Below are 14,617 nucleotides of genomic sequence, written 5' to 3' on the forward strand. Positions count from 1 at the left end.
TGTAGCTTTGGGGTCATTGTTTTGCTGGAAAACTAATCTTCTCCCAAGTCACGATTCTCTTGCAGACTGCATCATGTATTCCTCCAAAATATCCCAATATTCTGCTGCATTCAGTTTTCCCTCCCCCTTCACAAGCCTCCCAGGTCCTGCTGCAGTGAAGCATCCCCACAGCATGATGCAGCCACCACCGTGCTTCACAGTAGGGATGGTGTGTTTCTGATGATGTGTGGTGTTTGGATTATGCCAAACACAGCGTTTAGTCTGATGGCCAGAAAGCTCAATTTTGGTTTCATCAGACCATAGAACCAGCTGACTTCAGAGTCTCCCACATGCCTCCTGGCAAACTCTAGCTGAGATTTCATGTGAGTTTTATTCAAGAGCGGCTTTCTCCTTGCCACTCTCCCATAAAGCTGCGACTGGTGAAGCACCCGGGCAACAGTTGTATGCGCAGTCTCTCCCACCTCAGCCACTGAAGCTTGTAACCCCTCCAGAATTGTCGAGGTCTCTTGGCGGCCTCCCTCACTCACCCCCTTCTTGCACAGTCACTCAGTTTTTGAGGACAGCCTGCTGTGCCATATTCTTTCCATTTCTTGATGATTGACTTAACTGTACTCCGAGGGATATTCAGTGACTTGGAAATTTTCTTGTATCCGTCTCCTGACTAGTGTTTTTCAATAACCTTTTCGCGGAGTTGCTTGGAGTGTCTTCATGGTGTAGTTCTTGCCAGGATACTGACTCACCAGCAGTTGGACCTTCCAGATACAGGTGTATTTTTACTACAATCAATTGAGACACCTTGACTGCACACGGGTCTCCAAAAACAGATCTCCGTTTAACTAATTATGTGACTTCTAAAGCAAATTGGCTGCACCAGCGACGATTTGGTGTGTCATATTAAAGGGAATGAAAACTTATGCAATCAATTATTTTGTGGTTTAAATAGCTTAGATCACTTTGTACAGGTCTGGTTTCACTTTGATGCAAAAGAGACGTTTTCTGTGATTGGTGATAAAAAAGCCAAATTAAATCTGTTGTGATTCAATGTTGTAAAACAATGAAACTCAAAAACTTCCAAAGGGGGTGAATACTTTTTATATCGGCACTGTATATATCAAAAAATAGATCCCAGGGAATGCCTGGAGTAAAATTCTGGGGTTCAGGAGGTGTATGTATAGAATTAACCAATCCCTGGATTGAGTTTCAGGAATCTGATTCCGGAGTTTGAAGTGTTTATATATAGAATATCTGATTCCCCCAGAGTGAGTCAAGAGCCTGGAATCTAATCCATGGGTTCGGGGTTTATACGTAGAACAACAAATCCCCTGGAGCGATTTACAGGGTGGGATCTGATCCAGGGGTTCAGAGTCTTTATATATATATATATAAAACAGATCCTCGCGAGTGGGTTACTACACCGAATCTAATTTGAAGTTCAGGTGGTTCATATTTAGAGCTACAGATCCCCGGGACTGAGTTACAACCTGGAATCTAATGGGAAATTCAGTGTTTATGTATGGAATAACAGATCCCCGGAGTGGAATAAAAGGTGAGTTTCCAGCCTGTAACTCACTCCCGGGGATCTGTAATTCCATACAAAAAGAAAATCCCGGAATTCCTGGATTAAATCACAGCCTGTAACACGGTCGGAGAATGTAATTTTGCCTTTCAACCCAGAACCCCGGGGTTATATCCCAGATGTAACTGTCTCTCTTTCTCACTCACCCCTCCCGTTCTGGCCCTCCCCTCTCTCTTTGCCCCCCCCCCCCCAGTCCCCTCTCTCTACCTCGTTCGCTCTTATTTCCTCGTTCGCTCTCTCATTTCCTCATTTCCAGACGTATCACAACTTGCCCGGAGCAGTTCCCTTAACTTTTGGGGGCGCTGCTATCCACCGGCTCCTTACCTAGTGAATGTGTGGAGACCTCCGCAAATCGATGGCCGGCTGTCGGGACGGGTGGCGTGATACGACACCCAGGTAATCGGAGCGGCCTTTCCCTCCAGGTGAATTAGCAGAATCCAAAGACGCTTCTTATTGTAAAACAAGAACAAATCTGTTCCTCCTGCAACACAAGTGGAGTTGCACAGCCTGTTTGTCGGGTCGGACCAGGCTGGCTTACGCCGAACCAATTTCAAGATCAAGAGGCGTGAGCCTCTAACCGGGAAATGGTCAGGTCTGGCTCCCGCCCCCGGGAGCCGCAGGGACAGGCGAGCCTCTTCGGACGTCCCGCGGACACGCTCACACCCAACCTGCAGATGTCCCGAATGTTGGAGGGAGGCCAAGCCTGGGCGGGCACGGCAAGATCCCAGAAATCACTCTTCCGCCTCTTTTTCTATCGATCTCGCACTTCCTCTATCTCTTTGTCGCTACCGCCTTTACCCTCTCTCATCTCTACCCTCCTCTCTCTCTCTCTCGCTCGCTCCCATCCTCCTCTCTCTCTGTCCCCGCCTTTCCATACCTTTCCCCATCTCTCCCTGTGACCCCACTAACCCCCTCTCTCTTTTCTACCTCTCGCCTATCCATTTCTCCGCCCTCCCTCTCTCCAACTCCACCTCCCCTCTTCTCTCTAATTCTCTCTTTCTCTCCCTCTCTGTCCTTCCCCTTTCTCCATCTCACCCCTCCTTCACTTCTTCCATCTCTCTACTCCCCGACCCCTCTCCCCTCCTTTTCCCCTCTTTCCTCCTCCTTCCCTCCCTCCCTCCTTCTCTCTCCCCTTCTCTCCCCCCCTCCTTCCCCCTCCTCTCTCCCCCTCCCCTCCATTCCTTCCTCACTCCTCCTCATTCTGTCTCCCTTCCCTTCCTCTTCTTTTCTACCTTGAACTGTTCCCCTCTCCCTCCCCTGCTTCCATCATCATCTCCCTCTCCCTCCCTCCCTCTCCCGAGTGGGAGATCAATAATTCAGCAGGTGTGGATCTGTGCCAGCAGCTAGGCTCTCCTGAGCCATTAGCGACCTCGGTGCACTGCCAGGATCTCACACTAATGGCGTCTGCTAATGAGACCAGCTCCTATCGATCAGGGCCCGGAAAAACCAGATACAACAGATTCACCCGTCCCACTGGAGAAGGGCCTTTGCTTCTATGAAGGATGAGGGCTCCACACACACACACACACACACACACACACACACACACACACACACACACACACACACACACACACACACACACACACACACACACACACACACACACACACACACACACACTGTGTGTGTGTGTCCGTCCCTGTCCCTGTCCCTCTGTCTTTTTCCCTTACATAGTCATTCCCTCCTTACCCTTCCCTCAAACAATCCTCACCCTCTCTCCAACCCCCTCACTGCCTCCATCCTTTCATTTCTCCCTCCTCCCAATTCCCATCTCTGTCTCCTTTTTCTCAACCCCACTCTCCTCCCTCCTCTCATCACCCTCTCTTCCCTCACTGTTCAACCCTTCTCTCTGCCCATCTCAACCCACCTCTCTCTCCCTCCTCTCTTGCCCTCCCCTCCTCCTGCTCTCATGTCCTCCTCACCCTCTCCTCTCAATCCCCTCTCTCCTGCTCCCCAGCTCTCCCCTCCTCGCTCTCTCCCTCCTCTCTTACCCTACTCTTCCCTCCATCCCCTCACCTACTCCTCACCCCCTAACTCCCCTTCCTCTCAACCCCCTCTCCCTGTTTTTCCCATCTTCCCCATCTCCTCTACTGCCTCCTGCCTTCTCCCTCTCCCCACCCCTCCATTCTTACCCACCACCTCCCTCTCTCTCTCTTCCCATCTCTAACCCCAGTGTCTTTCTGTCCTTCTTTCTCTCTTCCGATTCCCACTCTCCCTCTACACTCTACCTCCTTTTCTCCCTTTCTGCCCACCCACACTGTCAAACTCCAGCTCTTGTGATTGACAAACCCTGTTCTCACGCTGCTCGTCTCATCTGCCAGTAACTTCTCCCCTGCTGTCTGCAACCTTCCCACTCTCTTATCATGGGACAGCCTGACACTCCCTGTTCCTCTCCTGTGGTCGCTGCTGCCTGTTGGTTCCCCCCAGTCTGTGACATCCAGCTGTGGCCACAACCACTGACCCACACTCACTGGCTCCCAGCACAACCTCAACTACCCTCCCTCATCCTGACTCTCCTGCCCTCCCATCCGTAATCATGCCAGTCACAGGCCCAGCACAGAACCAGACACTTCATCCCATCTCGTCCTTGTGGACCTCCACCCGTCTACACTGATCCCATTAGCCTCTATTATGAAAGTGTCCTCCTACAGGGTGCCGAGTGAAGTTGCCGTTGAAATGCCTCTTGGCTATCTCTGATTCTATCACTTCCTCTGGCACCTCGTCACAGATATCAACCACTGTCTGTGTGAGAAACGCCCCTCAGATCCCAACTCTCCTTCCCCTAACTTACCCCCCCCCACCCCCACATTTAGACCTCTGCTCTGGGTCAGAAAAGACTGACCATCCAACTTATCCACACTCCTCAAGTTTGGCCCATGTTGCTCTGCATCTTTCCTATCCATACACCAGTCCAAATGTGTTATCATGTGACCATCTCTGTACCACTTACGCTGGCAATTTGCTCCACATAACTGCCACTCTCTGCTTGTGGAGCTTAATGCTCAGATTCCCTTTAAATCCCCCTTCCTTCCCTTTAAAACGACCTCCTCCGACAACATACAACATTCATCACTACTACACTGTGAAGGCCCTTCTGCCCATGATGCTGTGCCAAACTTTAAACCTACTCTAAGGTCATCTAACCCTTTCCTCCCACAAAGCATTCTGTTTTGCTTTCATCCATGTGCTTATCCAAGAGTTTCTTAAATGCCCCTGGTGTCTTCCTCTTCCACCAACCCTGGCTATGTGTTCCACACACCTACTACCCTCTGTGTAAAGAACTTACCACTGACGTCGCTGTATACTTTCCTCCAATCACAAAATTAAGACCCTGTTGTATGAGTCACTTCCACCCTGAGCAAAAGGGTCTGGCTCTCTGCCCTTTCTATGCCTCTTGCCGTCTTTTACCCCTCTATCAAGTTACCTCTCATCCTCCTGCACTCAGAGAAAAGCAGCAGCTCGCTCAGCCTTTCTTCATGGGACGTGCTCTCTAATCCATTTAGCATCCTGGTAAATCGGTTCTGCACCATTTCTAAAGCTTCCACTTCCTTCCTATAATGAAGCGATCAGAACTAATCTAACCACAGTTATTACTGTGCTGCAACATTACCCTGCAGCTTTTGAACTTGATTCTGATTTTCCTACCACTGGAGAAAAGCACACTAACTATTTCCTGCCTCTATGCTCCTTGCAGACTTCTATCGGTCACCCCTTCATTCCAGGGAGAACAGTCCCACCCTTTCTCGTCTCTACCCATAACTCCCCCCCCAGTCCCAGTACCAACCTAGAAAACCTCCTCTGCACTCTCTCCAGCACAACCGCTTATTCTTTCTGTGACCAGAAGTGCATACAGTGTTCCAGATGCAGTTCGACCAAAGTTTTGTAAAATTACAATGTGACATCTCAACTTTTGTACTTAGTACCTCAATCAATGAAGGCAAGTTTGCTGTCTGACTTCCTCATTAACTTGTCTAATGTATTGTCAGCTTCAGGGAACAATGGGCCTGCGGTCCAAGACTAATGCTTCCATTTACTGTACATCTTCCCCTGCCATTGGACCAGCTCTCATACTTGCCCAAGTGAAACCTCATCTACCACTTTTCCACACACGTTTGCAGCTGGTATGAATACTGCTGAATCCTTTGACAATTTCCCTCACTGTAACAGAGTTCCACCAATCTTTATTTCATCTTCAAACTTGCTCATCATCCCTCCAAAGACTCTTGCAAATTTCTACAGATGTACAGTGAACGATATTCTGACTGCTCCACCATTCGACCATGGCTGATTTATTCTCCCTCTCAACCCCATTCCCCTACCTTCTCCTTGTAACCTTACTAATCAAGAACCTATCAATCTCTGCTTTAAATATACCCAATGATAGCCTGCACAGCCATCTGTAATGAACTCCACAGATTACCACTCTCTGGCTAAAGAAATTCATCTCAACTGATCTAAATGGACATCCTTCTATTTTGAGGCTGTGGTTCTTGACCTAGACTCTCCCGCTAATGGAAACAGTTTCTTATTGTCCAGTCTATATAGGCTTTTCAATTCAGTATGTTTTAATGAGATCCCCCCTCATTCTTCTAAACTCCAGCAAGTACAGGCCCAGAGCCATCAAATGCTCCTTATATTTTAACCCTCTCATTCCTGGGATCATTCTCATGACCCTCCCCGGACCTTCTCCAATGTCAACACATTGTAGGAGGGAAGGGTTAAATTGATCTTGAAGTAGCTTTAAAAGTTGGCAGAACATTGTGCTGTTATGTTCTATCAGGAGAGGCCCAAGCTATCAAAAACTAGAAGTTAAAGAATAACCCCCTTCCAGCCAAAATAACACTCTACCACCACCAGCACTGACTGTCCTCCATAGGCAAGCTAGTTCTGAATCCAGTCGGCCAAGATCCATGTGCCTTAAGTATTTGAACATCTCTTCCATGTTTCTCGGTCCCCTTCACCTCTGCCGTGTCTGCTTCAAAGACAAGACTTTCTACAAAAGTGCCTAACCCCTCACCCATGACTTTGCCCATTCCCTTTCCCTCACCACCATCTATCTCAGCCCACTCACCACCATCAACCCCCCACGCCAGGTAGTAGCATCCAAGTCCTCACCTCACTCGCCAGCTTCTGAGTACAACAGGAATCCTGCTGGCTCTGTTGAGATCCCAGCACCGCACACCACAGATCATGGAACGGGACAGACTGGGACAGGCCCCGTGGGGCCGCCCTGTTGGTACCGATTGCAATGCTCTTTTGACCTCCATCCCTTCACTCTCTGTCCGTCCGTGTGCCCATCTAAATGCCTCCTAATCACCTCGAATGTATCTGCTTCCATCTTCTCCCCTGGCAGCCTGTTCCAGGCACCCACCTCTCTCCATGTAAAAAGGAAGTTGCCTCACACACCTCCTGTAAGCCTTCCCCTCTCACCCATGCCCTGTAGATTTGATGTTTACACCCCGGGCAAAATGACTGTCTAATAAACCTCTGACAGGTCTCCCCACAGCCCCTGAAGCTCCAGAGAATCAACCGAAGTTAGCCTGACCACTCATCATGCCACACACTCTCCAGCCAGTCAGCATCCCCGTGAACCTCTTCTACACCCACTACCATCTCCGCAGTGACCCCAAGTCAAGCCTTTGCTACTTGCATGAGGATAGCCAAACTGGGATATTGTGTACAGCTCTGGCCTCCCGGCCTATGTGACAGACGGTGAAGGTTCACCAGATCATTTCCTGGGACAGGAGTGGGGGGTGTGGGGGAATTGTCCCATGAGGAGAGATTAATCTGACTGGACCTGTACTCTCGGGGGTTTGGAAGAACAAGAGGGGATCTCATTGAAAACCCACCCATGGTGCAACTGGGTGGGTGTGAGGTCACAGGTAACCCCCTGATTGGGGGTGGGGGGAGGGAGAGGGGTCACCATCTCAGAATAAGGTGGTTGGCCATTCAAGGCAGAGATGGGGAGAGATTCCTTCTGCATCCGTCCTCCAATTCCCTGGAGGGAGGTGAATCTCCGGAATTCATTCTCCCTCGGAAGGAGGTGGGTCGGTGAGTTTGGGATGTGAAGGGGAGGGAGGAAGACGGGGTTGATGCAGAAGGGTGGGGCAGGGGTAGAGGGTCATTCCTGGTCTGATAGAATGGGGGAGGGGTATGGTTGGGAGGGGCAGAGTGGGAACTTGTGGCCCATCAGCCTATTCCTGTGCTCTTCCTTACTTTGGCTGTGACTGCTTCACATCTCCCCCACCCCTCGCAAATCTTTCGGACCAAAGCAACAGGGCATACTACACATGGGATCCTCCTGTGCACTTACCAGCACCTCCTCCAATGAAACGAGAGTGGGGTTGGGGAGCTGAGGGAGGAATTCCTACTTCTACCTTCCTCTACCCACACCTTCCCTCTCCTCCTAATTCTTCCCTGTGATGTCTGTTTCGGGATGAGGCCTGGTAGGCCGGACCCCAAGTCTGGAAGCTTGCCCAGGAGGGTGGGCTGGGCTTAGCTACTTCCTGTCAAGCTGCAGGGTGACCCCTGATCCCAAGTCGGGAGTCTCCCATAAGGAGAGGTCATGTTACCTCCTTCACACCCTCCAGTGACAGGGAGGAGCCCAGCACAGTGAGGGAGGAGGATTTCCTGCTCTCCACAGCCTGTGCTGCCGGCCTCCCATGGGGCCTCGTAAGGCGATGAGACAGATGGCCCAGTGTCAGTCTGCAGGACTCTGAGTGCCAGAGACTTGATTGTACTCCATGTGTCTGGGGAGATCCCTCTAACTGCCCCCCGACTCCCATATCTGAGGAGCTCCCTATTCCTACCTCGGGAGGAGCTTCTAACCTGAAAACAATAAGACGCAGGAACAGAATTAGGCACTTGGCCCATGGAGCCTGCTCCCCTATTCCGTCATGACTAACTTATTATCCCTCGCAATCCCATTCTCCTATGTTCTCCCCGTTACCTTCGATGGCCTAACTAAACAAGAACCAATCAACCCTCCGCTTTAAATATACTCAGTGACTTGACCTCCAGAGCCGTCCGTGGCGAAGAATTCACTAGCTAATTATTTATTTTAACATCTCTTTCTAAATGGACATCCCGCTATTCTGAAGCTGTGCCCTCTGATCCTGGACTTATCCACTACGGGAACCATCCTCTCCACATCCACTCTGTCTAGACCTTTCAATATTCAATAGGTTTCAGTGAGATGCCCCTCGTTCATCTAAACTCCAGCAAGCACAGGCCCAGAGCCATCAAACCCTCCTCCCACGTTAACCCTTTCATTCCCAGAGTCATCCTTATGAACCTCCTCTGGATCTTCTCCAAAGCCAGCACATCTTCTCTTGATAAGAGGCCCAAAATTGCTCACAACTCCAACTGTGGACTAACCAATGCCTTATATAGCCTCAGCATCACATCTTTACTCTTAAATTCCCGTTCCCTCGAAATGAATGCGAACATTCCTTACCACTCCCTCCCCACTCCTTTATCTGGGCACCTCTCTCCAACGCCCTCATTCACCCTCCCTTCTAACCCTTCCTTCCCCTCCTGTGTCTGGGAGCTCCCTCTAACACCTCCCTCACTGTCCTGTATCTGGGAAGCACACTCGAACCACTTCTGCACCTTGTGGAGCTCCCTCTTACCCTTTCCTGTACCAGGGGAGCTCCATCTCAACCCCTCCCCCACTCTCTCCTTGTGAAGTTCCCTCTAATGACCCCCTCACTCTCCAATATCTAGGGGAGCTCTCTAAATTCTCCCTTCTGTATCGGGGGGAGCTCCCTCCCACACTCTCCCGTATCCTACTACCCACACTTCACGCTCCAGTCTGGGGGTGCCCCCTCTAGCCCCCTCGTGCACTTGGCAATCACCTTAGCCCATTCTCACTCACCCCTCATTGCCCCCAATTACTTAAATCTGTGCGGATTGTGGGACCGTCCGGGGTATGGACGTCTCTCAGTTTCGAGTGGGTTTGATCTCCCCTGCCCTATCTCCCTTTTCCGACCCTCTTCCCGCCCAACCAGGAGCGCCTCAGACCCTAATTCCACCCCGTTTCTCCCCACCCCAACCCCTCACCTTCCGATCTCCTCCGCTCCGTTCTCGTCCTTTCCACCGCAGCTCCCCTCTCCGAATCTACCACCCCGCTTCGAGATGACGAGCAATACTGTTCTCACCGTCGAGAGGGTACCCCCGACCTCGCTCTAATCCAGCTAATGAGAGGGATTTAATATTTGATGGAACCGACACTGGGTGGGATCTAATTATCGCCGGACTTCCTGGAGCTCTCCTCGAGTTGCTAAGGGCAACTGGCCACCGAGGGGGGAAGCGCTGGAAATGTGTCAACAATATGTGGCGAAGTTCCCTTCAGTCCTCGCCGGGGGTGGTGGAAGAGGGCGTTCGGCGCGCCTGCCTTCACGGGACAAGACACTGCGAGCTGTGATATTACATTGCAGCTGTACAAGGCATTGACAGGACATCATTTAGCGAGCGCAGTTCTGGTCTGAAACTAGAAAAGAACAGGGAAAAAACGAAAGAGGGAGAGAGAGCGATTGGGAAAGATGGTACAGGAAGGAGAAATGTTTGGAGGGGAGATTAGAGAGAGAGAGAGTAAACACAGATAACTAGATAAAGACAAACATGAATAGATTGATGGGATAAGAGAAAAGAAGAATAAAAATAGGGAAGAAGAAGGTCAGATAGAAAATAAACAATGTGGGAAAACGAGAGGTGGACAAGGGAGAGATAAATAACCGACAGAGCGAATGCGAGAGAAGGAACAGAGAGAAGGACACCGAAAGATATAGATCATGTGTCTGTGATGCGTGTGAGACAGAAGAGAGAGAGACAGAGAGAGAGAGAGAGAGAGCGCAGAGGAGATTGTCCAGGAGGGTGGAGGTCTTGCGTTACGGGGAGAGACTGGACAGGCTGGGCCCGTCTTCCCCGGAGCGAAGGAGGCTGTAGGGTGATCTTACAGAGTTTTATAAAACCATAGAGGATAGGAGGTCGGTCACCGTCTTCTCCCCAGGGTAGGAGAGTTCAAAACAAGAGGATACCAGAGGTGTGTGGAACGAGCTGCCAGAGGAGGTGGTAGAGACGGCTATGATTACGGCGTTTAAATGATACCGTAATTTATCAGGGGTTTTCAAACTTTTTTATGCCGTCCAATCTTGCTTTAGCGGGATATGGGCCAAGTACGGTAAATAGGACTCGTTTAGTGTGGCCAAGTTAGACTGAAGCGTCTGTGTAACACTGCACAGCCAGGAGACACGACCACGTGACCAACACCCTCCCAAACTCCATCGTAATGCCCGTCATCCAGTCCGAACTCCATCGCAGACAGACTGGGTGCGAGAGGGGAACCAGCTGGAGGAGTTGCCGGGAGGAGGGCGGGTGTCTGCAGAGGAAGGGGAGGTGGAGGGGGGTGGGAAATTTTTCGGGATTTCTGACAGGTCCCGCTACAGGAACGAGACTGACGGAGAGGTCTTGGCGCTTCGGACGATGCCCGAGTCCACACGGATTAAAATATAGAACACATGAGTACAGGCCCTTCGACCCAGGATTTTGTGCCCACCGCTTAGCCTCCTCTTAGATCAATCCCACATAGCTCTCCAGACTACGCTGCACCTTTGAGGGATCCCAAGATCCCTCCGTTCCTCCACACTGTGAAGAATTCTGCCATTAACCCTATATTCCGTTTTCAAGTTTGACCTTCCAAACTGAATCATTTTTCCGGATTGCACTCCACTGCTGCTCCTCGGCGCTGTTCTGCGCCTTCTCAATGTCCTGTGGAAAGCCATCTGCTCTATCCACAACTCCATCAAACTTCGAGCCGTCTACGTTTAATAGCCAACCCTTCCATTCCCACATCCGAGTCCTTTATAAAAGTCACAATGAACCGGGGTCCTAGAAGAGATCCCTGAAGAACAGCACAGGCCACTGACTCTCCATCTACAACTATCCGCTGCCTTCTGTGGCCAATTCTGTATCTAGGCAGACAAGTTTCCCTGGACCCCATTATGTCCTGACTTTCGGAATAAGCCTACTATGGGAAACTTCACCACATGCTTTACTAAAGTCCATGTACACCACATCCACTTGATCAATTCGATTTGTCACTTTCTCCGAGCAATCAATAAGGCATCACAAAACCATGCTGACTATTCCGAATCAGACTCTGCTTCTCCAAACGCCCTTAAGTTTTATCTCTAAGAATCTTCCCCGATAATTTGTCCACCACCAATGTAAGAGAAAATGGTCTACAATTCCCAGAGTTACTCCTACTCCTTTACCAAAACAAAGGAATAACACCTGCCACCCTCCAGTCTCCTGATACTACTCCTATTGGGTAGTGAGGGTGCAAACATCATCGGCAAAAGCAACACGAAAACTGTCCCATCAGCCTTGGTGACACCTGTCTCTGATTGGGAATCGTCTGGGAAGTTCAGATCAATGGGGTTAGAGGGAACTCCCGAGACACAGCAGGCTGAGGGAGGGGATGGACGGAATTTGCCAGAAAGATTGAGGGGGGCAATGGAGGGAGCCTCTCAGAGAGAGAAATGAGCAGGAGGAGGTGAGAGAGAGCCTTCATTAAAGGAAAGTTGGATGGAATTCCCCAGGTACAGGAGGGTGACGGAGGGTTTCAGGGAGATCCCCAGATACAGGAGAGTGAGGGATTAGGTTAGAAGGAGTTGCTTGATTCAGAAGGAGGGAGCTCGGCAGAAAGGAGTTATCGAAGTTCCTCAGGCAAGGAATGGGGTGGGCGCGGGGTGTTAAAGGGAGCTCTCAAAGGAAAGGAGCTATCCCGGTGAGTGAGCTTCTCAGAGGGAAGGGGTGAGAACAAGCTCACAGGACACAAGGGCAAGAAAATGAGGAGGTTGAATTAGAGGGATCAGTGCAGAAACAGGGAATAATATCTTGCCTCCACAGATTTAAATTGGCTAATATTTCAATCTGCCACTTCAACACGGATGTCTGTTGGGACATGCCAATGATGCTTCTGACCTTGAGACTGTGCGCAGGACAGTGTGGATGAAGCTTCAGTGTGTGTGTGTGTGTGTGTGTGTGTGTGTGTGTGTGTGTGTGTGTGTGTGTGTGTGTGTGTGTGTGTGTGTGTGTGTGTGTGTGTGTGTGTGTGTGTGTGTGTGTGTGTGTGTGTGTGTGTTTCTGTATCTTCCTTTGTGTCTGTGAAGTGTGTGCGTCTTCAAATATCTCCACCCCTCTCTCCCTTCATTTCTCCCTCTCTCAACTCACTCTCTAACCCCTCTCGCCTCCCCACCTCCCACCCACCTTGCCTCCTCAATTCTCCCTCTTTCTCCCATTCTATTCTCCTGCCTCCTCTCCCTCCCACTCATACGTTTCCACTTCATCCCCTGCCCCTCCCTCACTCCTCTTACCTCATAACCCCTACCTCTCCCTCAATCCTCCCACGTTCCCTCATCCCCTTTTCCCTGTCCCCCTCTCTCTGCCCCACTTCTCCCCTTCCCCTCTCTCCATCTTCCCTCTCCCCTGCTCCACCCCCTATCCCTCTACCACCCCTTCCCTCTCCACCCTGCTCCTCCTTCCCCTCACCCTTTTTCCGTCACTCTCCCACCCCACCTCCCCCTCTCCTCCCCTCCTCCTCTCTCACCACCTCCCTCCCCTCCCCACTCCCCTCTCACTCACCCCCCTTTCTCACCTTATCTTCCCCCCCCCTCATTTCTCTGTCTGGGAGGCCAATGTCAGAACATCTTTCCTCGCAAGGCGTCAGACCCTGATGGTGTATGCAAGGTATGAAATCCCGTGCTAACCAACTGAATAGAGTGTTCAAGGACATCTTCAATTTCTTACTACTGCAGTCAGAGGGTTCCTCTTCAAAGGGGCATCATACCAGTGCCCTAGAGGAGCAGGATGAGCTGCCTCAACAACTATTGCCCAGTAGCACTCAGATGATCACGTGCTTTGCGAGATCGATCATGGCTGGCATTAACTCCTGCCCAAGCCAGGACCTGGACTCGCTGAAATTTGCCTACCACCACAACAGGTCTACGGCAGTAACAATCTTACAGCCTCATCACTGAGCCTTGGACCTTCTGGACAAGAGCAACATCTACGTCAGGTCGCTGTTTACTGATTCCAGGTCAGTGTTCAACATGATCATAACCTCAGCATTAATCAACGAGTTTCAAAATCTGAGCCCCTGTACCCGCCCCCCCCTCACCTTTTGAACTGGATCCCTGAGTTCCTCATTGGGAGACCACTGCCAGTGTGTATCGGTAATGATATTTACTCCTCACTGATAATCAGCAGAGCTGCATCTCAAGGTTCTGTTTAGCCAGAGGACCACAAGACGTAACAGCAGAATTAGAGCATTCTGCCGATCATTTGCTTCCTATACAACAATGGCTGATTTATTTTCCCTCCCCGTTCACCTCTCTACTCCCCCTGCATTCTCGGCTGTGTTTCTAGGCACAGCTCGAACACCAACTATAAATTCGCCGATGACACAACTGTTTGTTGGCAGAAGCTCAGATGGTGACGAGGAGGCATATAGGAATGAGAAAGGTCAGCTGGTTTAGTACGCAGCTTTGTACGCAACGCCAGCAAGACTAAAGAATTTATTGTGAACTTAAAGAGAGATGGGGGGGGGGTGGAGAACACTCCCCATTCTTCACTGGGGTGTCAGCAGTGGAAAGGATGAGCAGCTTCAAGTTCCTGGGAGTCAGCACCTCGGGGGGTCTATCCTGTGTCCAACATGTTGATACTTCAATAGGAGTTTGAGGGGATTGGTAACTTCATTTATTACTGTCACATATACAGGGGTACAGTGAGAGAAGAACTTCTTTTGAATACTGTCCATACAGATTAATTCAATACAACGGTAGATTGCGGTATTGCCATAACTGAATAAAATGCACAGTATGTCACTAAAGACTCTTGCAAATGCCCGCAGATGAACCGTGGAGAGCTCTCTGACTGTCCACATCAATGTTTGGTATGGAGACTCGAATGCAGAGGATCACAAGACACTGCGGAGGACTGTCGGCTCAACCTCAACCATCGAGGACGTCTTCGAAA

The 14,617-nt window shown here is 50.4% G+C and overlaps 1 protein-coding gene across 1 annotated transcript in view; it reads right to left on the reverse strand.

Moving 5' to 3' along the window:
• The window catches only part of LOC140716329 (adenylate cyclase type 2-like), a 66,434-nt gene extending 56,621 nt beyond the window's left edge, over window positions 1-9,813 (reverse strand). Inside the window, 2 exon segments of the mRNA XM_073028941.1 lie at window positions 1,901-2,057; window positions 9,641-9,813. The gene's annotated coding sequence lies outside the window, so the exon portion shown is untranslated.
• Window positions 9,814-14,617: the final 4,804 nt, after the last annotated feature.

This window comes from Hemitrygon akajei, chromosome 25 (genome assembly GCF_048418815.1).
Source record: "Hemitrygon akajei chromosome 25, sHemAka1.3, whole genome shotgun sequence".
In the NCBI taxonomy this organism is placed as follows: domain Eukaryota; kingdom Metazoa; phylum Chordata; class Chondrichthyes; order Myliobatiformes; family Dasyatidae; genus Hemitrygon; species Hemitrygon akajei.